At 57.7% G+C, this 24002-nt stretch overlaps 2 long non-coding RNA genes across 3 annotated transcripts; one reads left to right on the forward strand and one right to left on the reverse strand.

Annotated features, from left to right (window-relative positions):
* Nucleotides 1-1627: 1627 nt before the first annotated feature.
* On the reverse strand, nucleotides 1628-8330 carry LOC109493139. Of its 2 annotated transcripts, none has more exons than XR_002147205.3 (3): nucleotides 7655-8330; nucleotides 7141-7422; nucleotides 1628-3778 (listed from the first exon to the last, which is right to left on the reverse strand). It is a non-coding gene; the product is annotated as an uncharacterized LOC109493139 (long non-coding RNA). The 2 variants fall into 2 exon arrangements; XR_006588137.1 differs by having other exon boundaries at nucleotides 7141-7426.
* Nucleotides 8331-12265: 3935 nt separating this feature from the next.
* Nucleotides 12266-19346, forward strand: LOC123381297. The gene is made up of 3 exons (XR_006588138.1): nucleotides 12266-15749; nucleotides 16646-16695; nucleotides 18598-19346. It is a non-coding gene; the product is annotated as an uncharacterized LOC123381297 (long non-coding RNA).
* The last annotated feature ends 4656 nt before the right edge of the window (nucleotides 19347-24002 follow it).

The following is a 24002-nucleotide window of genomic DNA, read 5'->3' on the forward strand; positions in this document are numbered from 1 at the left end:
ATCGTGACCTGGCTGAAGTCGGACGCTTAACCGACTGCGCCACCCAGGCGCCCCAGCCCCACTTTTTTCTTTTCTCCTCCTCCTCTTCCTCCTCCCTCCTCCTCCCCCTCCCCCTTCCTCCTCCTCCCTCTTCCTCCTCCTCCCTCCTCCTCCCCCTCCCCCTTCCTCCTCCTCCCTCTTCCTCCCTCCTCCCCCTCTTCCCCCTCCTCCTCCCTCCTCCTCCCTCCTCCCCCTCTTCCCCCTCCTCCTCCCCCCTCCTCCCTCCTCCTCCCCCTCCTCCCCGTCCTCCCCCCCTCCTCCTCCCTCCTCCTCTTCCTCCCTCCTCCTCTTCCTCCCTCCTCCTCCCTCCTCCCTCCTCCTCCCCCTCCTCCCTCCTCCTCCCTCCTCCTCTTCCTCCCTCCTCCTCCCTCCTCCTCTTCCTCCCTCCTCCTCCTCCCTCCTCCTCCCTCCTCCTCTCTCCTCCCTCCTCTTCCCTCCTCTCTCCTCCTCTTCCTCCGTCCTCCCTCCTCCTCCCTCCTCTTCCTCCCTCCTCCTCTTCCCTCCTCCCTCCTCCCTCCTCCTCCCTCCTCCCTCCTCCTCCCTCCTCCCTCCTCCTCCCTCCTCCCTCCTCCTCCCTCCTCCCTCTTCCCCCCCTCCTCCCTCCTCCTCCCCCCTCCCCCTCCTCCCTCCTCCTCCCTCTTCCTCCCTCCTCCCCCTCCCCCTCCCTCTTCCTCCCTCCTCCTCCTCCATCCTCCCTCCCCCTCCACCTCCCTCCTCCCTCCTCCTCCCTCTTCCTCCCTCCTCCTCCCTCCTCCTCCTCCTCCCTCTTCCTCCCTCCTCCTCCCTCCTCCTCCTCCTCCTCCCTCCTCCTCCCCCCTCCTCCCCCCTCCTCCCTCCTCCCTCCTCCCTCCTCCTCTTCCCTCCTCCTCTTCCTCCCTCCTCCTCCTCCTCCCTCCTCCTCCCTCCTCCCCCTCTTCCCCCCTCCTCCTCCCCCCTCCTCCCTCCTCCTCCCCCTCCTCCCCGTCCTCCCCCCTCCTCCTCCCTCCTCCTCTTCCTCCCTCCTCCTCTTCCTCCCTCCTCCTCCCTCCTCCCTCCTCCTCCCCCTCCTCCCTCCTCCTCCCTCCTCCTCTTCCTCCCTCCTCCTCCCTCCTCCTCTTCCTCCCTCCTCCTCCCTCCTCCTCCCTCCTCCTCTCTCCTCCCTCCTCTTCCCTCCTCTCTCCTCCTCTTCCTCCGTCCTCCCTCCTCCTCCCTCCTCTTCCTCCCTCCTCCTCCTCCCTCCTCCCTCCTCCTCCTCCTCCCTCCTCCTCCCCCCTCCTCCCCCCCTCCTCCCCCCTCCCTCCTCCTCCCTCCTCCTCCCTCCTCCTCCCTCCTCCTCCTCCTCCCTCCTCCTCCCTCCTCCTCCTCCTCCCTCCTCCTCCCTCCTCCTCCCTCCTCCTCCCTCCTCCCTCCTCCTCCCTCCTCCCTCCTCCTCCCTCCTCCTCCCTCCTCCTCCCTCCTCCCTCCTCCTCCCTCCTCCTCCGTCCTCCTCCCTCCTCCCTCCTCCTCCCTCCTCCCTCCTCCTCCCTCCTCCCTCCTCCTTCTCTTCCTCCCTCCTCCTCTTCCCTCCTCCCTCCCCCTCCTCCTTCTCTTCGTTTTAAGCAAGCTAAGCTCTGGTTCCGGCATTCTCTGGGATTTTTATTTATTTTGTTAAAGTTCAGCAAGAATGAGGAGCGAGCGGCAGACGGCAGACGAGGAGAGCACCAAGCCGTCTTCTGCCCCCGGCCTCTCGGGCCCACGTTACGTCGGCGTAGGGGCGGCCACGGGCCCGGGGGGTGGCGGCTGGGGTCCGTCGGGGCCTGCCCTGCCAAGCTGGGCGCGGCCCTCCGAAGGCAAGACCCGTTCGTTCGTCCGCCGCCTGGCGCCAGGTGCCCCAGGGGCAGGGCGGGCAGCCTGGTGGTTAGAACACGGGCTGCGGGTCGGCCGTGTGGCTCTTCTGCGCGGCCCGCGGCGCCCCGCGGAGGCTGTGGCTGCCTCGGCACCACGGGCTGGCGCGGGGAGGAGGGGGCCGATGCCAGGGCCCGGCTCTCGGCGAGGCCTGGAGAGGCCGCGGAGGGCAGGGGGTGGGAGCACAGGGCTCCGGGCTCGAGTCCCGGCTCCGCCACCGCTTGGCCGCGGGGCCCTGGGCACGTCACTGCACCTTCCCGTGCCTCAGTTTTCTCGCCTAGAAAACGGGGATGGCGACAGCATCTCAGAGTTGTCACGGGGACTAGCGGAGCCGTTCGGAGAGCGCCGGGCGCACAAAAACCTGGCGGACCGTGTCCCTGCTGGCGCTGTCGGTGACCCCTCTCTCACACGCTTGGCAAGTCTCTACAGCATCTCCCGAAATCCCTCCCGACATATCTGAAGACCATTTGGCTCCTGCTTCTGGCCCAGCATTACCTGGTCAAGCTGTGTCTGTCCCGGGTTCCTCACTGGCAGAGTGGAGCGTGAGCAGGGCCCCCGCCAGGATTCTCCAGGCCGTGCTCAGCACAGCGCGCACCTCGCGCGTCCGTGGGACGCAAGGCGCGTGAGCCATTTTCAGTAACAGTGTCACCACCCCCAGCGAGGTCTCAGGGGAAGAAACGCCGGGGCTCGTGCTGTTCCAGGAGGCACCGGGGCCCAGACAGCTGGTTCCTTCACCTCGTGCCATAATTTTACAGAAAACGGCACATTAAAATGTGTCTGCACCTGTGGTTCTCAAAGGAGAAAGGAGGTGCTGGAATGTCACGTGTTTCTAGCAGAACGACATCAACGAGGCCCCCCGTGTCGGCCCCTGCCCTCGTTCTAGCGACTTCTCGACATTAACCGGCCCCTTGAGACCCAACAAAATCTCACTCACTTCCTCGCTTGGTTTGAGAGGTCCTATGGGTCAGTGACGTTCCAGGCCTTGGTGTCCCCCAGCCGGGTCTGAATCCCAGGCTGGCTGGGTCAGAGTGGGTGTCCTTGGGCAAGGCGTGAGAACAAGCCTCGACATCCTCATCTGGAAAATGGAGATCATTTTACTTACCCTGTAGCATTAGGGTGTGCATCAGAACAACGTTCCTCAAGAGACATCAAGGTGGTTTCTCCATCCCCCCCGCCCAATGCAGGACTTATCAGTGCTTTTAATAGGCCCAGTGTGCTTCTCTAAGCAGGGATGAGAACACGCAGTTTTCCATGAAATCCCTTTCTCAGAGGCGTCGCTGTGCTTCAGTGAGTCTGCTTCACTCTGGGTTCAAGATGAGGGCCGTGAAGGCATTCGCAGGATGGGGTCTACTGCACTGATTACGTCACCTCTCTGACCCTCACCCTCAAGCTGCAGTTAGGAGAGAACAGCCGTCTGGTGTGGCTGGAAAGAAGGTAAAAACTCAGCAAGCAAGCGAGTGGCTCGGCTAACAGAGCATGTGAAAACACTTTGCCAAGACGAGACTCTATACCGCCTAGAATGAGTTATCAGGTGAAGCAGAAGGGGAACTTGGAGAGCAACACGGGTCCTTGAAGCTCTTCTAGAAGAACATCCAGAGAATTTGGAAACAGAGGGTTCTGTGCTGGAAAGCCGCGGAGTCGGACAAGCCTGCCGATACGACTCGATGTATCCGTTAGTCGTTGTTGTGTAACAAAGTACCACCAAATGAGCAGCCTAAACTGACACACCAGGTTTCAGCGGCTCAGGAGTGTGGATGTGGCTCAGCTGGTGCCTCGGCGAGGCTGCCGTGAAGCGCTGGCTCATCCGGATGCCCGACTGGGGACGGGTCTGCTTGCGCACTCACGTGGTCCTTGGCACGATTCAGGTGGTTGTAACCTGCCGAAGAGCGTAACCGATAGTTACGGGCAGAATTGCGTCCCCCCCCCCAAATTCATACGTTCGAGTCGTAACCCTCGATACCACGGAAGGGGACTGGAATCGGACACGGGGTCTTTGAAGAGGGGATTTGGTTAAAATGAGGCCACTAGGGTGGGTGCTAAGCCCATAGGGCGGGTGTCCCTACAAGAAGAGGAGATCAGGACACAGACACGCACAGAGGAAAGGCCCGTGAGGACAGAGGGAGAAGACGGCCGTCTCCACGCCAAGGAGAGAGGCCCCGGGAGAAACTAACCCTGCCATCACCGCGATCGTGCACCTTCAGCCTCCAGAACGGAGAAATAACGTTTACTGGTTTACTTAAGCCTCTCTAGTCTGTGGTACTTGTCACGATCGATAGCCCGCGCCGACTGGTGCTGACCGTCCCAGTTTGCAAGAAGACCAGACCTCCAGTTTTATTTTATTTTATTTTATTTTATTTTTAATTTTTTTTAACGTTTATTTTTGAGACAGAGAGAGACAGAGCATGAACAGGGGAGGAGCAGAGAGAGAGGGAGACACAGAATCTGAAACAGGCTCCAGGCTCTGAGCGGTCAGCACAGAGCCCAACGCGGGGCTCGAACCCACGGACCACGAGATCGTGACCTGAGCCGAAGTCGGACGCTTAACCGACCGAGCCACCCAGGCGCCCCAGGACCTCCAGTTTTAAAACCAGGATAGTCCTGGGCAAGCGAGGGGTTTCCAAGGGTGGGGGGCAAATCGGAAAGTGTTGGCCACCCCAGCTGCTGGGCTGAGGGCTCCTGGCTGTTGCTGACCGCCCTCCAGAGCCTGCTGTGAGGTCTTGGCCGGGTGTTGGCTGGAATCTGCCCTTTGCTCTACCATCGGGGCCCCCCCAGACACATAGGGTCACGTGCTTTGTCAAGGCCAGCAACAAGCCGCAGGTCCCGGTGCCCACTCTGGGAGGAGGGTGTGTGTGTTGGGGGGAGGGGAGGGCCACAGGGGCCACCCGAGAGCGGCCGGCTACCCTTGCTGTCCAGATTTGCTTATTACCCTTAGAGATTGTTCAAGTAATAACAACAGTTAACGTTCTGTGCTGCCCGCTGCGTCCTAGGCAGTGTTCCGATGACTCCTTGAGTCCTGGCAGTAACAAATGACCCCTAAATCCCAGCTTCACCATGACCCCGCCCCGTAGGTCAGAGCAGAGAGCTGCACCCTGGGGAGACAGTCAGCATTTGAAGGGAAGCGAATGTAGCGAATCGAATCGTGGTGCGTGAGGCACAGGCTCTTAAAGGGACACATGTCCCTTCCACTGAGTGCCACGGGGGTGGGGAACTGCAACCCCACTGTGCGCCCGGGGCCAGAACCGGAAAGCGGGCCGCGGGCTTAGGGAGCCAGCTAATCACTGTCCTGAACCCTCCACAGCTGTTATTTGTAGCCACCTTTCTCAGATGGGAAGATTGAGGCTCAGAGACATGAGGCAACTCGCTCAAGGACACACAGCTTTTAAGCAGCTGAGCAAGGACATCATCCCGTGGCCTTGATAAAACTGCCACGTTTCTCACTCATTCCAGGTCTGCTCAGTGGCTACTCGGGGACACACACACACACACACACACACACACAGGCTGCGCTGTGGGCGGTGGTTTGGAGCACGCTGGGCTGCGTGAGGGCCCTTCCAGCGTCCCCCTGTTCCTCTCCGCAGCTCAGCTGAGATCACTGCGATTTCCTGTTACTTTGTAATAATTTATGGCAAATGTAATGTGCCCGCCGCTGTATGAGCTCATCTGAATCCCGGTCTATTGTCTGAGCCTCATACGGGGAGACATCCTCTGAGGGCCCCGGTATCATCGCTCGGTGATTTATGGCGCCAGCTTCCCCGCCAGTTGAGGCCGACCCAGTTGGAGGCTCGCCGCGCTCAGGGAGGCGGCAGAGAAGGATCTGGTCGGTTTGTTTTATCCCCAGAGGGGAACAAACCTGAGAAGGGAAGATTTTCAGAAGCTCAACCCAGACAGTGCGTTACATTTTCCTGCGGCTGTGTCCTTAGAGAAAAACCCGGCGGGGCTGCAGACGGTTCACGGGCACATCCCGAGCAGACTGCGTTTACAATCGACCCCAGACCTGTCCCTGCAGCCATCTCCCCATCTCCAGGAACGCTAGCCGCCAGCCCGGCAACCTCGGAGTCGTCCCTGACCCCTCTCGTACTCGCGGCCGCTATAGCCATTTCACTGGGACACCCTGTTGTTTCTATCTTCAAAACAGATCCAGAGTCCAATCACTTTCATCGCCTCCACCGCTCGCCCCCCTCCCCCCCCCGCCCCTGCCCACCGTCGTCTCTTGCTTGGACTGGTGCAGTAGTCTCCTTCCCGGAATCTGGGCGGACACCTTGGCCCCACCGAGTCTAATGCCCACGTGGCAGCCAGAGGGGTCCTATGAAAACCCTAGTTATGGCTGGCCACTCCTGTGCTCAAAAGCCTCTCATGGCTCCCACCTCCCTCAGGATAAGAATGAAAGTCCTCACTGTGACCCCAGAGGCCCGCGTGCCCTACCCCCCTTCCCTTTCTACCCTCACCTCCCAGTGTCGCCCTGTCTGCTCACTCAGCATCAGACACACCGGCCTCCTTACTGTTCCTGACATGTGTCGGATACATGCCAGCCTCCTGGCCTTGGCACGGGCTGTGCCCTCCTCCCTCAGATTCTTGTGGCTCACTCTCTCACCTCTTTTAGTTAAAAAAAGATTTTTTTTTACATTTATTTATTTTTGAGAGACAGAGCACGAGCGGGCAGGGGGGCAGAGAGAGGGGGTCACAGAGTCCAAAGCAGGCTCCGGGCTCTGAGCTGTCAGCCCAGAGCCCGACGCGGGGCTCGAACTCACCAACCATGAGATCGTGACCTGAGCCGAAGTCGGATGCTCAACCGACGGGGCCACCCAGGCGCCCCACTCTCGCCTCTTTTAGAAACTTGTACCCCCTGGCATTCCCTGTCCCTGCCCTGGTTTATTTTCTGTCCTTAGCACTTACCGGTGTCTGATATAGATCATCCATCATATATAGGTTTATGGATATATTGTTGAAATTGCCCGTCTCCCCCTGTTACTCGAATGCGGGCATCTATAGGAAGGGGATTCCTTCCATCCTGCTCACAGCTGTATCCCTTCTACCTAGAAGAGCTCCCGGTACATAGTAGGTGCTCACTAAACTTTTACCGCGTTTGTGCATCCAAAGGGCAGTTCAGCATTTACTGTGGGCTCTCTGGGATCACAGCAGAAAGGCAGCCTGGTGCGCACCGGCCAGTGACGGAGTCGGGAGAAGGCAGATGGGTCCCCAGTGTTCTAACCCACGTGACCGGGGCCTCTGTTTCCTCACCTGCGGAGCGGCGGCGCCCCATGGATCGTCCCCCGCCCACCGCCTTGCTCTGCCATGAGCGCAACGGCCTTGGCGCGGCACCTGCTCCCGGTCGAGGGTAGGTAGGCGTTCAGCGTCACCTCGTTCCGCTGAACTGGTGCGAGGAAGAAGGCACGGTGAATCCCCTCCACCTTCCCGGAGGCACAGGAACCCCTGAGTCGCTCCGAGCGGCGGTTGACTGGTTAACCTTCTGTCGGGATCCAGGTCGACAGCTACTCGCTTCGATTTTTACCACCGGCTTCTCTACCTCGGAGGCAGCACATGCCGTTTTGAGGGCCTCAGACGTCGTCACCGGCCCCTGCAGCTGGCAGGCGCTGACGGCCAGGCCCGCGGGGCCCGGGGCGGCCCGGACCCCGAGGCTGGGGTCCCGCGAGCCGCCTGCCCGGCCCCCCTCCGTCTCCCCCTGCCTCTCCCCGACCCCGTGCCTCCCCCGCCAGCCTCCCCAGGCCTCTCCCCTTCGGCCAGCAGTCCCCACCTTCGTTGTAAGGGCTTTGCACCTGCTGAGCCCTCCTCCCAAGATGCTTTTCCCTTCCCTCTTCGCCGGGACGCGATTACTGCCATCCGTCACATTTCAGCTCCCACATTCTTTGCCCGCGGGGAGCCTTCCTCACCCCCCCCCCCCGCCCCAGGCTAGATCAGCTCCCTTATGACGGGGGGGGGGGACCCCCGCAACAAAGCGCCTCTCGCTTGGAACACTAATCACGGCTGACATCGCGCGCAGTGCCTCGTTTCGCGCCCTCCCCCTCCACGCCCCGCGCCGTCTACGGGGGCGGCGACTTCTCTGCCTTTGTTCCCGATTGTTTCTGCAGCGCGCACTGTGCGGTTGCACAGCGCCGGCTGGCAGGCACTCAGTAAATATTTGCGGAATGTACGAGCAAGCAGCCCACACTCGCTGTCTAGTAAACAATGGCTTCTTGAAGCAAATAGCACCGTCTGGCGCAGGCTGCGCCAGATCAGCTCCGTCCTTCACCCTCCCCGTCTTCACGCCTTCCCTGCTCCCCCCACTCGCGGGGGCGGGGCTGCTTCCCCGGCCTTCGGCTTGGGCTTCGACCCGGTGCCAGGCCTGCCGGGGTCCCCGGAGACCCTGCTCGAGGTTCGGTGCTCGTCCGCGGCCACGAGGAGGGCCGCCGAGCTGCGGCCGGTCCCAGAGGGAGGAAGACGGAGGCGTGAGGCCGAGCCGCGGCCCCCCCACCCCCACCCCCAGCCAAGCTGCGGCTCCCCAGGCCCGGCCAGGTGGTGTCCACAGAGCCAGCCCGCGCAGCTGGTCCTGCCACCTTGCAGACACACGGGCTCACGCGGCGCTGGTCCTTGACGCCCGGGGCTGCCGTGGCTGTTTGTTATGAAGCTTATAGTAGGTGCTCAACGAATGAATATTGGTTGAGTGTTTGAACACACAGTCAGAGAGCGATGACAGGCATCGGAATAAGGCACTCAGCGCCGTGTCTGTCACACAGGTGTTCGGTCATGCTCCCTCCTCCCTGCTTCTTCCTCGCAACAGTGGTGGGTCACGGAGGCCCATATCGGGACGGCTCGGCAACCTTCACACGGGCCGCGGTGGACTGTCACGACGGGTCACCCCGGACCCAGCAGCCACCCCACGGCTGCCTTTGGCCAAACGGGGCCTGTCGCTTCTCACAACCTGCTATGGCAGAGACTCCTGTCCCCGGGGTGAAGAAGCGTGGCTCCGGCAGAAGCCACTCCACAGCCCGACGAGGCTCCCAATGTGAAAATCTGGAAGGTTCTCCCCGTCTGACTTGGCTCCTGCTATTTACCGCAAAGAGTCAAATGAGATCTGCCCCCTCCCCCCTCCCCTTTCACGTGCAAAAGCCATACTTATCTGCGTGCGATTCCCTGTCACCTGAAGACACAATTAATGCTGTCCGGGGACCCAGTAGTTCGCGTTTGTGCACAGTGACTGTTTCAGCAGAGGGCCGAGAAGAAACCTGGGCTGCGCGTGTCTCTGGGCCGCGTCTGCTCAGCCTTTGCCACGGAGAAGTGGTCCCACGAAGCCGGGCCCTTTGCTCCTGTCCCGCTTCCGGCTGCGCGCTCAGAGCCTGGTGGCTTTCAGGGCTCGCAGGTCAGAGTCTGGGTCGGGCACGCATAACGATGGGTTCAGGGCTTCCTCCGAGCTGGGCCGGAGGTGAGGGGCCACCTCCTGTTCCCTGGCCATTGCTGTCAAACCAGATTTTCCAGAAGCTTCTGAAGCACTGCTGGCAGCCTCACCTCTCACCTAGCTGGCTAGGCCAGGCAGGATGCCACGGGCTGTGGGTCTGGGCCCCCCCGTGGGGGCCCCCTGTGCCCTCCTCCCTCGGGGGTAACCTCGGCCCTTGTGCACCGAGTTCCCGCTCCTCTGAAAGAAGAGATCTGGTGACTGCTCGTCAAAGCTGCTGGTGCCCACGGGCTCCCGTCCAGGGCTCACCTCGCAGCGAGGACTTCCGATCAGTTTCTTTTCAAAAAAATTTTTTTTAACGTTTATTTATTTTTGAGACAGAGAGAGACAGAGCACGAACAGGGGAGGGGCAGAGAGAGAGGGAGACACAGGATCCGAAGCAGGCTCCAGGCTCCGAGCGGTCCGCACAGAGCCCGACGCGGGGCTCAAACTCACGGACCGTGAGATCATGACCCGAGCTGAAGTCGGACGCCCAACCGACTGAGCCACCCAGGCGCCCCCCACCAAAAAAAATTTTTTTTAATTTTTATTTTTTTAACGTTTATTTATCTTTGAGATAGAGAGAGAGACAGAGCACGAATGGGGGAGGGTCAGAGAGAGGGAGACATAGAATCCGAAACAGGCTCCAGGCTCTGAGCTGTCAGCCCAGAGCCCGACGCGGGGCTCGAACTCACGGACCGCGAGATCGTGACCTGGCTGAAGTCGGACGCTCGACCGACCGAGCCACCCAGGCGCCCCCGATCAGTTTCTTTTCAAGTCGCAGCGATGCCTGGGTGGCCCGGTCGGTTGGGCGTCCGGCTTCGGTTCAGGTCGTGATCTCACGGGTCGCGGGTTCGAGCCCCGCGTGGGGCCCTGTGCTGGCAGCTGGGAGCCTGGAACCTGCTTCCGACTCTGTGTCTCCCCCTCCCCCATTCTCTCTCTCTCTCTCAAAAATAAATAAGCGTTAAAAAACATTTTTTTTTTTAATTGCAGCCCTCCTGACTTAGATCAACTTTCCCAGAAGCAGCGGCTGAGACAGGGATCCTGAGAGGGATGATTTGTTGGGGAAGAAGAGGCAGGATTGAGGCCAGGAAAAGTCAAGTTAGCAAGTGGTCTCAGCTGATGACCAGCCTCAGCCCGGGGACACACGGGCCCTGGACTCGGGAGGGAGAGGCTACACCAGGGACCCACCGTCTTCAACCAATGGGTCAGTGTCTGTGTGTGTGTGTGTGTGTGGGTGCGATAGTGGGCCTTTTGCTTTATTTTTTATTGTGGTAAAATATACATGCCGTAGACTGTTTCCCCTGCAAAACCCATATGTTGGAATTACACTGTATTTGTCCTTTTGTGTCTGGCTTACTCTGCCATATATTTTTTTAAATCTTTTGTTTAGTATTTTTTTAATGTTTATTCTTGAGAGAGAGAGAGAGAGAGAGAGAGAGACAGAGCATGAGCGGGGGAGGGGCAGAGAGAGAGGGAGACACAGGATCCGAAGCAGGCTCCAGGCTCCGAGCGGTCCGCACAGAGCCCGACGCGGGGCTCGAACTCACGAACCGTGAGATCGTGACCTGAGCCGAAACCGAGAGTTGGGTGCTTCACCCACTGAGCCTCCCAGGCACCCCCCTTCCTATATATTTTAAATAGACTTGAATTTTTGGTTTTAGGTTCCCAGCACCTGCACTCCTTTTTATGGCCAAACAGTAGTCTACTGTATATATAAGCCATGTCTCGTTCATCCGTTGTTCCCCTGATGGACACGGGTTGCTCTAGCCTTTTGGCTGCTGTGGATGGTGGTGCCATGAACAGAGGCATGCAGGTATCTGTGCGTGTCCCGGGTTAGGGGGCCCGGGCTTTTGTCCCCCCCCATCCACCACATCGGTCAGTTATGGGCCCCCTGAAGGGCGGGGGACACCTGAGTGAGCAGCCAGGGTGGAGGCCAGTCCCCGGAAAAGGCCGCGGCTGAGCCCCTCACAGACAATGCTCACGGCAGCCGGGGAAAGGGAGCCCCGGCCGGGAAAGGGACCCGGGGATGGGGCGCCAAGGGTGTCCCTGCACCTCCCACCCCTCACCTGCCTCTTTGGCCTCTCGAGGACTCACCACCCTGATGTCTGGCTCTCCCCCTAGAAAGTGAGTGTCAGGAGCCCAGGAGTGTGCACGTTCTGCACGCGATCTCCCAGAATTCTTGCCCTAAGTCTGCGACGGCGGCTCGGCGATTATACCTATTTCACAGAAGGGCACACTGAGGCCGGGGATGTGCAGTGAATGCCCCACGGTCACAGGGCCTATGAAGGGGCAGAGGGGGGACATGAATCCAGGGCTGCCACACTCCCCAGTGCTTGCTGAGACACTTGGTCCCTTTACGGTATGGAGCGGACTCGTCAATGGGTGCTCGTTCCTGCTAATTCCGCTGTGCAGCTGGAGAGAGAAATTTCAACGTCCAGGCCATCTCGCATAACGAGCGGGGCTGAGGGGCAGACCTACTTCTGCGGTTTCCGTAGTTGGTGCTGATTTCCCTTGTGCCCATCTATTTATTTTTATTTTATTTTATATTTTATTTTATACTTCATTTTATTTATTTTATTAAAAAAAATTTTTTTTTCAACGTTTTTTATTTATTTTTGGGACAGAGAGAGACAGAGCATGAACGGGGGAGGGGCAGAGAGAGAGGGAGACACAGAATCGGAACCAGGCTCCAGGCTCCGAGCCATCAGCCCAGAGCCTGACGCAGGGCTCGAACTCACAGACCGCGAGATCGTGACCTGGCTGAAGTCGGACGCTTAACCGACTGCGCCACCCAGGCGCCCCTCATTTTATTTATTTTTAAGTAGGCTTCATGCCCAGCGCAGAGTCCAATACAGGGCTTGAACTCACGAGCCTGAGATCAAAACCTGAGCTGAGATCGAGGGTCAGATGCTTAACCAACTGAGCCACCCAGGCGCCCCATTACATATTTTTGATGTAACATGGTACTGAAACATGGTTAAAATGTGTATCCGTCCGGGTCCAATCAGGAAAACAGAAGCCACTGTAGGTGTTCCAACAAAAGGGACTTAATGCAGGGAATTGGTTGCACAGGAGACGGAGGAGCTGAGAAGCCAGGAGTCAGCCCAGTGACCTGCAAAGGCAGGAAGTCACTGCCGTCGCTAGGCTGGAGGGACGAATGGAGGAGGCCGTGGTACCAGAACGAGAGGTGAGGGCTCCCCGAGCCTCAGCAGAGTGTTTCAGCGGAAGCCGCAGACGCAGGAGAGTCAGAGACCCAGAGAAAAGACCTCGGGAGAAAGAGCTGGGGAAACACCCCGGGCGCTCCCTTCCTCCCACCCTCGGATTCCAACCGGCACCTCCCATTGGCTGGCCCTGGGTGGAAGCCCGCTGATTGGACAGCCCGGCAAATACGGTTTACACACCAGGGCCGGAAGGAGCAGGCGCCCGCGGAGCCCCTGAGTCTGGGGCGCTGCCGGGCGCCCAGTAAACGCTCAATAAATGCTTGTTTGCATTTCTTTCAGGAGCACCTGGGGTTGGTGCTCCCAGTCTCACGAGCGCGTTCTGCGTGAGCCCAGGCCCGCAGTTTTAAGGATGAGGATATTTGGTACTAACTGAAGGAACCCTCACGAAACGGACAAGTGGCTTAACAGTCTTCCTGCAGAGAAGTGGCAGGCGGAAGATAATTCTAGTAACATGAGTGCGGGGGAGCCGCGAGAAGACAGCTGAGTAATACAGAAGGGCATGTGCAGAATTTACAAGCTAGGAACTATTCATATCATGGGGTCTGGTGCTCAAAACTTATTTTTATTGTCTTCCAGAAGTGTCTGGAACGCATCATGGGGTCTGGTGCTCAAAACTTATTTTCGTTGTCACGGGGTATGATCAGAAGTGTCCGGAGCACTCTGGTTTGGCGGGCCTTCGAGGAGAGCGGGGGTCACAGAGCCCGGTCCTCGTGGGACTGTGTTAGAGCGGGTTCCCAACTGGTAGCACACCTTTAGGCAAACACAGCACGATTTTGGCTGGGACACAGTTCAGCTTTTTGAAAAAAAAAGATTTTTTGTTGTTGTTGTTGAATAGTTACACGTGTATCGTAATGTGTACTCGAGAAAAATAAAATAGCACGTATGTCTCTGGGCAATCGTGGTGGGAAAAAAGTGTCCCCAGAGACCTGCATACTCCCCGTGGGTCCAGCAGTCATCCATGAATTCTCGTCAAGTGATGGCTTCAGCTCCGTGCGAGCAAATATTCAGAGGAATGAATTTAGTTAGAATACGAAAGTGGTTTTTATGACTGCCTCTTGTTTATGGAGACCTTCTGTGTAAGAGAAGGTGTTAAGACACTCACCACCAACCCCCCCCCCCCCCAAGGTTCAGAGGCTGAGAGGGGAGGGAGGACCAGTGGGAGAAGGAGGATTTTAGCTGGATCTGCAACCTTTTATTTCTGTAAAAAGAGAGATCTGACGCACATTTGGCAAAATGTGAATACGTGTGTCACCCGAGCCGGTTGGATACACAATCTGTTACATTATTAACTTTGCCCTTTGATTGTTTGAAATAGTTTGCGGTTTTCAAGATATTGAGAAAGTGAGTTTGGAACGGGGATGGTGTAATAACTGTGGGAGTCTGGTTTGTTATTTGAAATATGTTTCCCCACGCGGGGCATGCTGGACATGTTAGAAGGGTCTGAATCACATCGTCTGTACGCGTGAGTTCAAAATATACCGTACAAGCGTAGCAGGCTCTGTCTGTCACCTCTGTGATCAGCGCTAAGGCCTCGGGAACACCCTCAAAAAAGATCACCTCCTCTCAACCAAAACAAGGCCACCTGGAGGCTCTCCCAACCTCCCTTGGAAACCTGTGACTACTCAGGCCCTTTACTGCCGTTAGGAGTAAGGAAAATATTTGACAGAGAACCCCAGTAATGGGGCTTAAAAAAAACCAAAGGTTGACTTCTCAGAGGTAAACAAAGTGAGGAGGGACTCCTGGCTTTCATCTTGTGGTCTAAGAGGCTGCCGGGGCTCCGGCCATCTCATCTGCCTTCCAACCAGCAGAAAGGAGGAATAAACGACTTCCATTTACAGCAGCCCGTGCCGCGTGGTTTAGCCACACCTGTCTGCAAGGGAGCCTGGAAAATGTCACCCATTCTCGCCAGCTGTGTGCCCAGCTAAAAATCAGGGTTTCTGTTACTGAGGAAGAGGGGCCATTAGGTACGGGGGAACAACTCGAGAAGTCTTTGCCACGGGGCTGTGGGGGGTGGAGGAAAGGTCCGGGCCCGAGGCCGTGTCCCTGCTTCCTCCACTCCCGGAGCTCAGGTGAGGACCTGGGGGCCGTAGCCACAGAGCGCCATCGTGGCGACCCTGCCTTGCCCGCCACACGGTGCTTTGCTAAGTCCTTCGGTTGGGTTTTGCTCGGTGACCCCGGGCGGATGGAGCTGATGCAGGGATTTTCCAATAGAAACAAAAGAATTTTTTTTTTTTTACACCTGAGTCACAATAGTAAGTAGTCATTATATTAAACAGAAAGGAGAAAATTGAAACGTGGAAATCTAGAAGCTTTACCCCAAGTTTCACCATCCAAAGGCAATCAGTGCCCTTAACCTGTGGTAACCCGTGGGGATTTTTCCTTCTAGACTTCTCTCTCTCTCTCTAATTGCTACGTTTCTTTTTAGCCTGGTAATAATCATACGGTGTATTATGCGTTTTATTTGGTTTCTTCGTTTAGCCGTGTCACATAAGAGCTTTGCTGCCTCCTTGAAACCTCGTCTTTTATGTAATTAAATGTATTTGTTGATTCATCTTTTTAAAACGATATGTATTTTTGAGAGACGGAGAGCGCGCGTGCACGCGTGAGCCGGGGAGGGACAGCGAGAGGGGGACAGGGAATCGGAAGCCGGCTCAGCGGCGAGCCCAACGATCCGGGGCCCAGATTCACAAACCGAGAGATCGTGGCCCGAGCCCAGGTCGGACGCTCAACTGACTGAGCCACCCAGGCCACCCCCCCCCCTCCCCTGCAGCTCTGTTTGAAATGACTGCCGTCTGTCCCAGCTGGCGTCTGTCTCTTGGTTTGGTGGGGTCCCGGGGACAGTCCTCTGGCTTTTTCCCCCTTCCTTAGTCTATCAGACTCTCATTTAAGCCTTTTGCCTCAGGGAAGGCGTATGGCCGGGATAGCCTCCGAGTCACTTTCTGGAGCTTTGGGAGCCCTTACAGCCCCGGTTACCAAAGTGGGGTGTGCCCAGGGGGTGGCCAGGAGGATGCACTGGGGACTCGGGAGATTATCCCGGGCAGATCTCCAACACTGGCCCGCTGTTGTCCGTTCGCACAACCTATTCCAATCCTCTCTCTCTTGCTTTCCCCTATCAAGCGCTGGAAAGCGAAAAGTTCCCCTTTCCAGACCTCCGGGCAGCAACCGTGGCCGTGGGGCTCACTTCCGGCTCGTGAGAGGTAAGCAGAAGCCGGCTGGGGGTTGCTTCTCCAGCAGCCGCACCCCTCCTTCCCCCTCCTCCCGGCATCCTCGGACGGTAAGAACTTTCTGTGGCCCGGGAGTCTGGAGCCAGAGCCTGAGCCCTCCAGCGCTCCGCAGCCTCCACCGTGCCCTGTGGATCTCCCGTCCCTGTGGCTGGACGCTCACTGTCTCTCGTGAGACTGTCAGCTCCAGGAGGGGAGCCTGGATCCGTGCCTGACACAGAGTCAAGCGCTCAGAAATCTTTGTTGAGTGACCGATCTGGCACCTGCTAGGTCCAGGTTAGGCACGTGGTTTTGCAGCCCCACATTAGAGCGTAGCTTTTCGGGTCGTCAAAGCAGAAAAGAATAATAATGATTCCTGAGCGAGGCTTTGAAGGCTCCAACCCCACCGCCCCCCCCCCCAGGAGGCAGCGTAACTTAGCGAGTTAAGAGCAGAGGCTGACAAACTTTTCCTGTAAAGGGACAGATGTAAATATCTTTGGATTTGTGGGCCACCGCTGGCTCGGGCTGCAACTTCTCAACTTTTACCGGCCTAGCATGAAAGGAGCCACAGACGATATGTAAACGATCGCGCCTGGCCGGCCGCGTGCCGATAAACCTTTATTGACAAAAACAAGCAGCGGGCCAGATCTGGCCCGAGGGCTGTAGTTTGCGGACCCCCTGGTCGTAGAGGGTGGACTCTAGAAGCAGACCGCCTGGGTTCAAGTCGCTCTCTCCTCCGCCCGCTGGGAAGCCCGGCTGGAAGCCAGAGGGAGCCCGGGTCAGCCTCCCGGTGCCTAGAGCCCAGGGGCGTGTGGGTGTCCGGGGCAAACGGAGAACATCCAGCGCCGAGGCTGCTAATGAATGACATCACCGCTAAAATGTTTTCTTCGCAGCGTTACTCCCGAGAGTGAAACGAGGAAGCCGGCCGCCAACGGAGAGATGGGTAAGTACCATGTGGTCCATCCGTGCGGCGGAGTATTACTCAGCCCTGAAAAGGAAGGAGGGCCTGACACCTGCTCCGGCACGGATGAGCCTGGGGGACGTGGCGCTGAGTGACAGAAGCGGGTCGCAAAAGGACACGTGCTGTGTGATCGCACTGACACGGGGCTCCCCGAGGGGTCACGCTCCTGTAAGGTCATATCCGCAGGTTCTAGGCAGACATAAATTCGGGGGGGGGCACTCTCCGCCCCGGGTCATAGGGTTCGCGGGAGTCGGTCTGTGCGGCGGGCTTAGAAGGTTCTGTGCACCTGCGCACCGCGGACACCTCAGTCACCAGTTGTCACTGTTGTTCTTCCACGGGAGAAACAGAAGTCGCTTCTGGGGGGCGGGTCTGTTCTGTGAGACCCGAGTAAGTGCCTGCCAGGGATATGCATGGCTTTGTGCCTGAGGCCGGCCGGAAGCCTGCCCCTTCCAAGGATCGTCCTCTATCTCCAGCCCCCCCCACCCCCTCCACACCCCCTCCCAGCATTCAGCGGCTTAATTCAGCTGGGGAGGGCGCAGGCCCGGAAAAACAGAGGAAGCTGCTCCCCCTCTGGCTTTCCAACAAGGAGGGCTTAATGAGGCAATTAAGCAGAACTATTTTCTCTTGATCTCCCTTTCCATCTTCCTGAGCCTGGAGGGCCCTCCGAGAGAGAGAGAGAGAGAGAGAGAGAGAGAGAGAGAGAGAGAGAGGAGACTGCCTCCCCCCTCCCCCGCCCCAGTTTCAAGAACAGGAGGAGGGGATTCAGAGAGGGGCAGTGGCCCGGCCAAGGTCACACAGCGAGTTGGTGGGACCGCCAGGGCCCCAGGACCCCGGCGGGTGGGGGGGGGGGATGAGCCAGGTGGGGGATGGTGGCATACCGGGATACCCAAGGCCTGGCCAGGGAGTGTGGTCACCGTGAGGCCCCACTGGACCATACCCACGCGGGGGACAGGGGGCCTGTGTGACCAAGTCAGCTGAGTTTCCAAGAGAAGCTGAAATCCACATTTGTAAGGAACGCCACATAATAAGTCCAAGTTCTAGAGAGCCCAGTATAGGCCAAACAAAGAGGTCCTTGCCGGGAACAATGTCTGCACTCGGATATCGGATATCGCAGCGCCCGGGGTGGGCGGCCCAGAGGCCGGATGCGGAGGGGCGAGTGTAGGGCCCAGCAGGGTAGGCACTGGCTTCTCCTCGTCGTCCCCTGAGTAGTGAGGTGGGATCTTCCTGGACTGCCTACATCAGTGTTCCCTCCAAGATCTCCTTACAGCCAACGGGTCTGTAGCAGCCCGGCCATGCACAGTGTATATGTTGCGCACTGCACGAGGGCGCCCAGGAAGAGGTCATCAGGGGTGATTTCAGGCCGCGCTTGGCTTGCTCGGCTGCTGGTCCTGGAAGGAGTACCCACCACCTGTCGTAACGCACCCACCCAGAGGAGCTCCATTTTCTAACTCTCGCGGTGGTGCTGGACCAGGTTGGGTGCTCCAAGGGGAGACCAGATGTGTGAGAGTTTGAGGGCAATAGCTCTGAGGGGAGAAGGGGGGGAGGAGGAGGCAGGAGGGCCTCAGGCTGAGATGCCGGCCTCACCTCTGTGGAGGATCAAGACGCGGAAGAAAGGTTGGGTAGCAGGGGCTCTGCACGGCCGCGAGGGAGTGTTGTTCAGGCGGATGTTCAGCCGGAGCCGAGAGGCGCCATCAGGGGTGACCCTCGTCCTAGCAGAAGGGGCCTGCGTCGTTTCGCTTCCATGCTGGGTCGTGGGCGGGAGCACCCGGGGGCTCCCCGTGTACTTCTGGAGGTCAGAAGTCCGAAGGGAGCCTTACGGGTCTAACATCATGGGGTCCACAGGGCTGGCTCCTTCTGGAAGCCGCCATTCCTTGTGTCTTCTAGCTTCTAGAGGAGGCCTGCGTTCCTTCGACCACTGCTCTTCCTCCGCCTTTAGGACTGGCTCGTCCGTGTTTGGGGGGAGCCGCCCCTCTCCTGTCTTCGTCCACGCACTTCTTGCGGATCTGAGCATTCTCCTGTCCTCTCCCCCTCGAGGATGAGTTGGAGGCGCTCAAGCCTGGCTCATCAGAGTGGCTCGTGACCTTGGCCAGGCCAACGAGAAGAGCTTGGCCTAGGATTTGGGGAGGGCTCTTTTCCTGCGAGGTGGCGACACCAATGGAATGAAACTCTGGAGCGGCTGGCGGGCCTCCTTCCGCCAAGGACGAGGACCTTGCTTGAGAGTAAAGTCCGCGCAGAAGAAAGCAGACTAAGAACCAGAGAAGGGCCGATCGCTATCGACCTTGAGACCTGGATCCAGCTGTACCTGAAGCTAGCGAATAGGTCCTGACGTTTTCAGACGCTGAGATCATAAATCCCCCTTCTGGCTTGAGCCACCTCACACTGAGTTTGTGGTTCTCGTGACCCGGAGCCCTGACCGGTCCTCCCTTCTCCGATCTTGAACACCCAGCTCGAGACTGCAGAACGAACGCGCCAAATTCCCGTCAGCCTCCCTTGCTTCCCTTCCTCTCCCCTCTCCCCCTCTTCCCCTGCCAGCCATGCTATTGGGCGATACATCCTAATGTATATTTAACAGTGGCTCAAAATCAAATTAATTTAGATTGGTTAATAAACTGTAACATCCGTTTCTAAATCAAGCTACATTTTCCTCTTGAGCAACTAAATTCATGCCTGTTGGTTTAATTTGTTGCTATTGTAATCCTTTAACGCTGATGAAATTATGGAAAGGTTTCTAGTGAAATTATCCAGATTTGATTAGGGTTGGACATATTAATATTTTTCCTTCCCGGTCGTCTTTGGAGAGAGATCGGCTGAGAGTGTGCGCGTTCCCACGTGCTGTGGACTGTGTTCTCAGAAGGCAGACAGACGCGTCCTGTTCCTTAGCAGATAACCCTGCTTTGGGTGTGCATTTATCGAGCGCTGGCTGTATGCACAGCCCCGGATGTTGACGTTCCCATGGAGGGCTGAAAGAAGAAAAGCTTCTGGGCGTCTCTGGAATAGTTGCTGTGAAGGATGTAGGGACCCTGAGGGTCCCCTTAACTTTGCCTCCTTGTGGCCCCACCTCCAATTATAACCCCGGGACTACCGAAGTAAGTGCTCACGAGCAACTCAGTTTGATCTTGAGCTTGACCCTGAAGAATCTCCTGAGGACAAATCACACCTCTCCAGGACCTCGTAGCAAACTGAAGCAGGTGGGGGCAAGAGAGGAAGGGAGGGGAAGGTCAAAGCCGGACCCAGCCCCAGAGAGAGGAGTGACAGCCCCCAGCCCCACAGAGAGGAGTGATAGCTGGGCAGGTGGGTTTCCATCTGTACCCCCTCCCCACGCTCCCTGCTGAGGCTGTCCCGCCCACCTGCTAATCCATTTGTTCTGGAATGTGCCAGGCCTCACCCAAATAGCACAGAATCCGGGAGGAATCTGAAGTGTGCTTCTGGGTTCTCTCCTTCAGACAAGAGCGGGTTGGGCCTGGGAGGCACGGAGCGGCCCCCATAGGAGGGTCCCCCCACGTCCAGTGTCCAGCCAGTCTGTGGGGAGGGGGGTTCTCCAGAACGCCCTATTCCTCCACCCGCTGGCATTCTGGTGGGTGGTTTCTGTGCCTGGCGGACTTTTCTAGAAGGGCCGCTGCCCCTTTCCTCCACTTGGGTGAGCGATGTAACAACTGTGTGGGCAGAGTCTCTGTGCCGCTCCGGATGCCTTTCAGATCCCCAGATGGACAGAGCAAAGTCTCACTGCCAAGCCTTTGTCCGCGCTGTGCCCTTTGTCCGCTGGGCCCGCCCTTTCGCTGCCTCCTGCCTGCTCCCCCTTGGCGCCAGGAGCCCAGGGGCCGAGTCTCTTCCTCCTCGGGGAACCTCCCCTTCTCCCTGGAGTCTGCTCTCCCGGCTCTGGGTTCTTCCCTTCGGTCGACTCAACCACAGACAGGAATTCCGAATTGTGACCTTATCTCGTCACACCCAGCTCCCCCCGGCCCCCGCCTGGCTGCCTGCGAGGTTGACTAGAGGAGGAGGAAGCCCACGTTTGTCACCCAGAGCCGCCCTCTGCTCCACAAACGCGTTCAGCTGCCCTCACACAGAGTTTTAGCACTCTTAACAAATTGATTGGCACCATTTTAAAGGTAGGAGGTTTGGGGGCACGCGGGGGGCTCAGTCGGTTAAGCCTCTGACTTCGGCTCGGGTCACGACCTCGCGGTTCGTGGGTTCGAGCCCCGCGCCGGGCTCCGTGCTGACGGCTCGGAGCCTGGAACCTGCTTCGGATTCTGTGTCTCCCTCTCTCTCTGCCCCTCCCTGCTCATGCTCTCTCTCTCTCTCTCTCTCAAAAATAAATAAACATTAAAAAAAACTCAAGTTAGATTTCACATGAAAATCTGGATTTTTGGCCTCCGTTAAAACAAAAGGAAAAGAACAGATTTGGTAACCTTAGGGCCTACGTCCCTTCATGAGGACGGTTGGCGGGAACTGGCCTTTAAACAGGGCGGGTGCACTTTGCCCCACTCCCTACCAGCCCCTATCGCCCACAGCCAAGCTGCCTGGCCAGTTGACATTGCTCGTCTGACCTTCCTAAGTTGCGTGTTCCAACCCCTTGTCGACTCCTCGTGTCCTGGCCTCGGACTGTCAACCCTCGAAGCAACCTGGTGGGACAGACATCCACATTTTTAAGACGAGAAAACATCCTTTCCAATATCACACAGGAAGCATGTGGCAGAGCGGGGATTTGGACCACTGACGATCTGGTTCCGGGACACGGGGTCCCTTCGCTGCATCCCAAGCCTGCACCAACAAGGATGGAGAAAAACTTCTCCTTTCTTTTTTTATTTAACTTTGTAAAATATTTATTTATTTTTGAGAGACACAGAGAGAGAGAGAGTGTGAGCAGGGGAAGGGCAGAGAAAGAGGGAGACACAGGATCCGAAGCAGGCTCCAGGCTCCCAGCTGTCAGCACAGAGCCGACGCGGGGCTCGAACCCACGAACCGCGAGATCGTGACCCGAGTCGAAGTCGGACGCTCAACCGACTGAGCCCCCCAGGCGCCCCGAAAGCTTCTTTTTACTTAAAATGCCACCTACATCCTGGTCAGAATTCCTGCCCGCTCCACGTCGAGGGGGGATTAAAAACTCAGTTGCCCACAGGGGGACACAAAGGAGAGGATGGGGGGACCTGAGCAGAGGTCCCAGCCCGGCATGGCCAGGCAGGAACGTGGCCCAGCCTGGCGGGATTTCTCATGTCTCAAGAGAAGCCAGACGTCTGGATCCGTGCGTGCAATATCGCCATCGGTCAGCGTCGTGCGCGCGTTGCGAGGTAAATAAAGCCCTTCCGTGGGTCACAGTGGGCGCGGCGGCTGGATGCCCCGGGGCCGTGGTCAGGGCCGGACTGAGAATCTTTGGCAGCGCCCCTGATGTCCCCAGGACTGACAAGGTACAGTCTACACCCTCCAGATGCAGAATCACCACCCACTCTCCCTTACACGGACACTGCCGCTGGCCCTTCCCTGCGGTGTTTGGGTATTTACCACTCATTTCTAACCAAAGAAAAAGTATTGACCACTCACTACGTACAGGCCCCACACAAGGCCCTGTGTAGCTTCCAGAATGAGATCAGAAGTTACTCCTTTTCGAGAGAAATGTTTCAGTCTTTAAGTTCGATTGATTGATTGATTGAAGTTTGACTGATTGATTGAGAGAGCATAAACAGGGGAGAGGCAGAGAGAGGGGGGGAGAGAGAATCCCAAGCAGGCCCTGCACTGTCAGCGTGGAGCCAGACGTGGGGCTCAGTCCCACGAACCGCGAGATCAGGACCTGAGCCGAAATCAAGAGTCGGACGCCCAACCGACCGAGCCACCCAGGCGCCCCCACGAGTGACTCCTAGAGTCTAAACGAGATGAGTTCTCCCACCTTCTCGAGCGTCAGCTCCAAGAGGGCAGGGCTGTCGGCTGTCTTATTCCCCGCCGGCTCCCCCCATCTAGAACATTCTCTGGCGCACAGTAGGTGCTCAGCAAATGCTCGTTGAATGAAGACCAGCGTCCCGGCAGCGTCTTTCCATACATTTGCTGCTGCGAATTCCTCCAAAGCTCTTATCGTTATCCTTCGTTTTGGGAGGGGGCATCTGAGAGGCGAGGACGGCGGCCGGGTTGACCAGCCGCTGGGGCTGGGGCCAGACGCGGAAGGCGGCTTCCTCTCCCTCCCGCGTTTCCTCTCCAGCATGCACCCGGAGCTGTTTTCTCACACAGCCGAGTTTCAGCGCCTCTGGTTGACTCCCAGTGACTAAACAGATGGGTGGGGAGTAGATGTCTCTTGTCACCGCTCGGCAAGGCCCTTCAAGGCCACTCTGAGTGGCTCACCTCCTAGAAAGGGGCCTCACTTCTTGTTCAGAAAGAACTTCATTCTGGAGTCCGGGCGGCATGGAGGGGTCGCTCCTGGGAGGGTATTTCCACCTTCATCAGATGTAATTATTTTCTTAAGTGAAATATTCAAACATAGCTTCAAGGAATCCAACGAAAGAAGATGAGTTTTAGGGGAAACACACACACACACACACACACACACACACACACACACACCCCACATTCTTTCCTCAAAACATAAGCTGGAAGGATGTTATCTGCTCTCAGAGGGAAAACTCAAGAGGTTTAATTTAAAACTTGGGCGGGCTCATGGCTTCTCAATGGGGTGACTGTTCCATATTCGGGGAATGAGATAATAAGAAAGCTTTTTCGAGCCAGTGTTTCGTTTGGCTTCAGAAATTCCAGCCTGCGTTTTTTTTCCGTTTTTTTCCCAGAGCGCTCCGGCCTCGAGCATCGCCGGGCTGGTGTCTCCCCTGGTCCGGGAGCAGCTCTGCAGAAACGTGTGTCCAGCCCGAGCCGTCCGGGGGGCGCGGCCGAGTGACTGGCTTGGGCACCGCCGAGCTCGGCCAAGGACGAGGTTACCCACCCTGCCTGCTCGTCGCCCAGCCGTCAGGTGGCCGGAGACTTGGAGACCGTGTAAAATTCGGGCTGAGACGGAAGAATCATGTGCCGTTCTCTGCAAGCCCTGAGACGTGACAGCATCATCACCACCCCTCCCAATGCCCCCCCCAAAAGGCTTTCTCTAATCAAGAATTCTCGGGGCGCCCGGGTGGCTCAGTCGGTTAAGCGTCAGACTCCTGATTTCGGCTCGGGTCATGATCTCACGGTTCGTGAGTTCGAGCCCCGTGTCGAGCTCTGTGCTGACAGTGTGGGGCCTGCTTGGGATTCTCTCTCCCCTCCCCCTCCTCAAAATAAGTAACTAAACATCCAAAATATCATTAAAAAAAAAAACAAAAAAAAAC

The sequence above is a fragment of the Felis catus genome, chromosome D3 (assembly GCF_018350175.1).
Source record: "Felis catus isolate Fca126 chromosome D3, F.catus_Fca126_mat1.0, whole genome shotgun sequence".
Classification (NCBI taxonomy): domain Eukaryota; kingdom Metazoa; phylum Chordata; class Mammalia; order Carnivora; family Felidae; genus Felis; species Felis catus.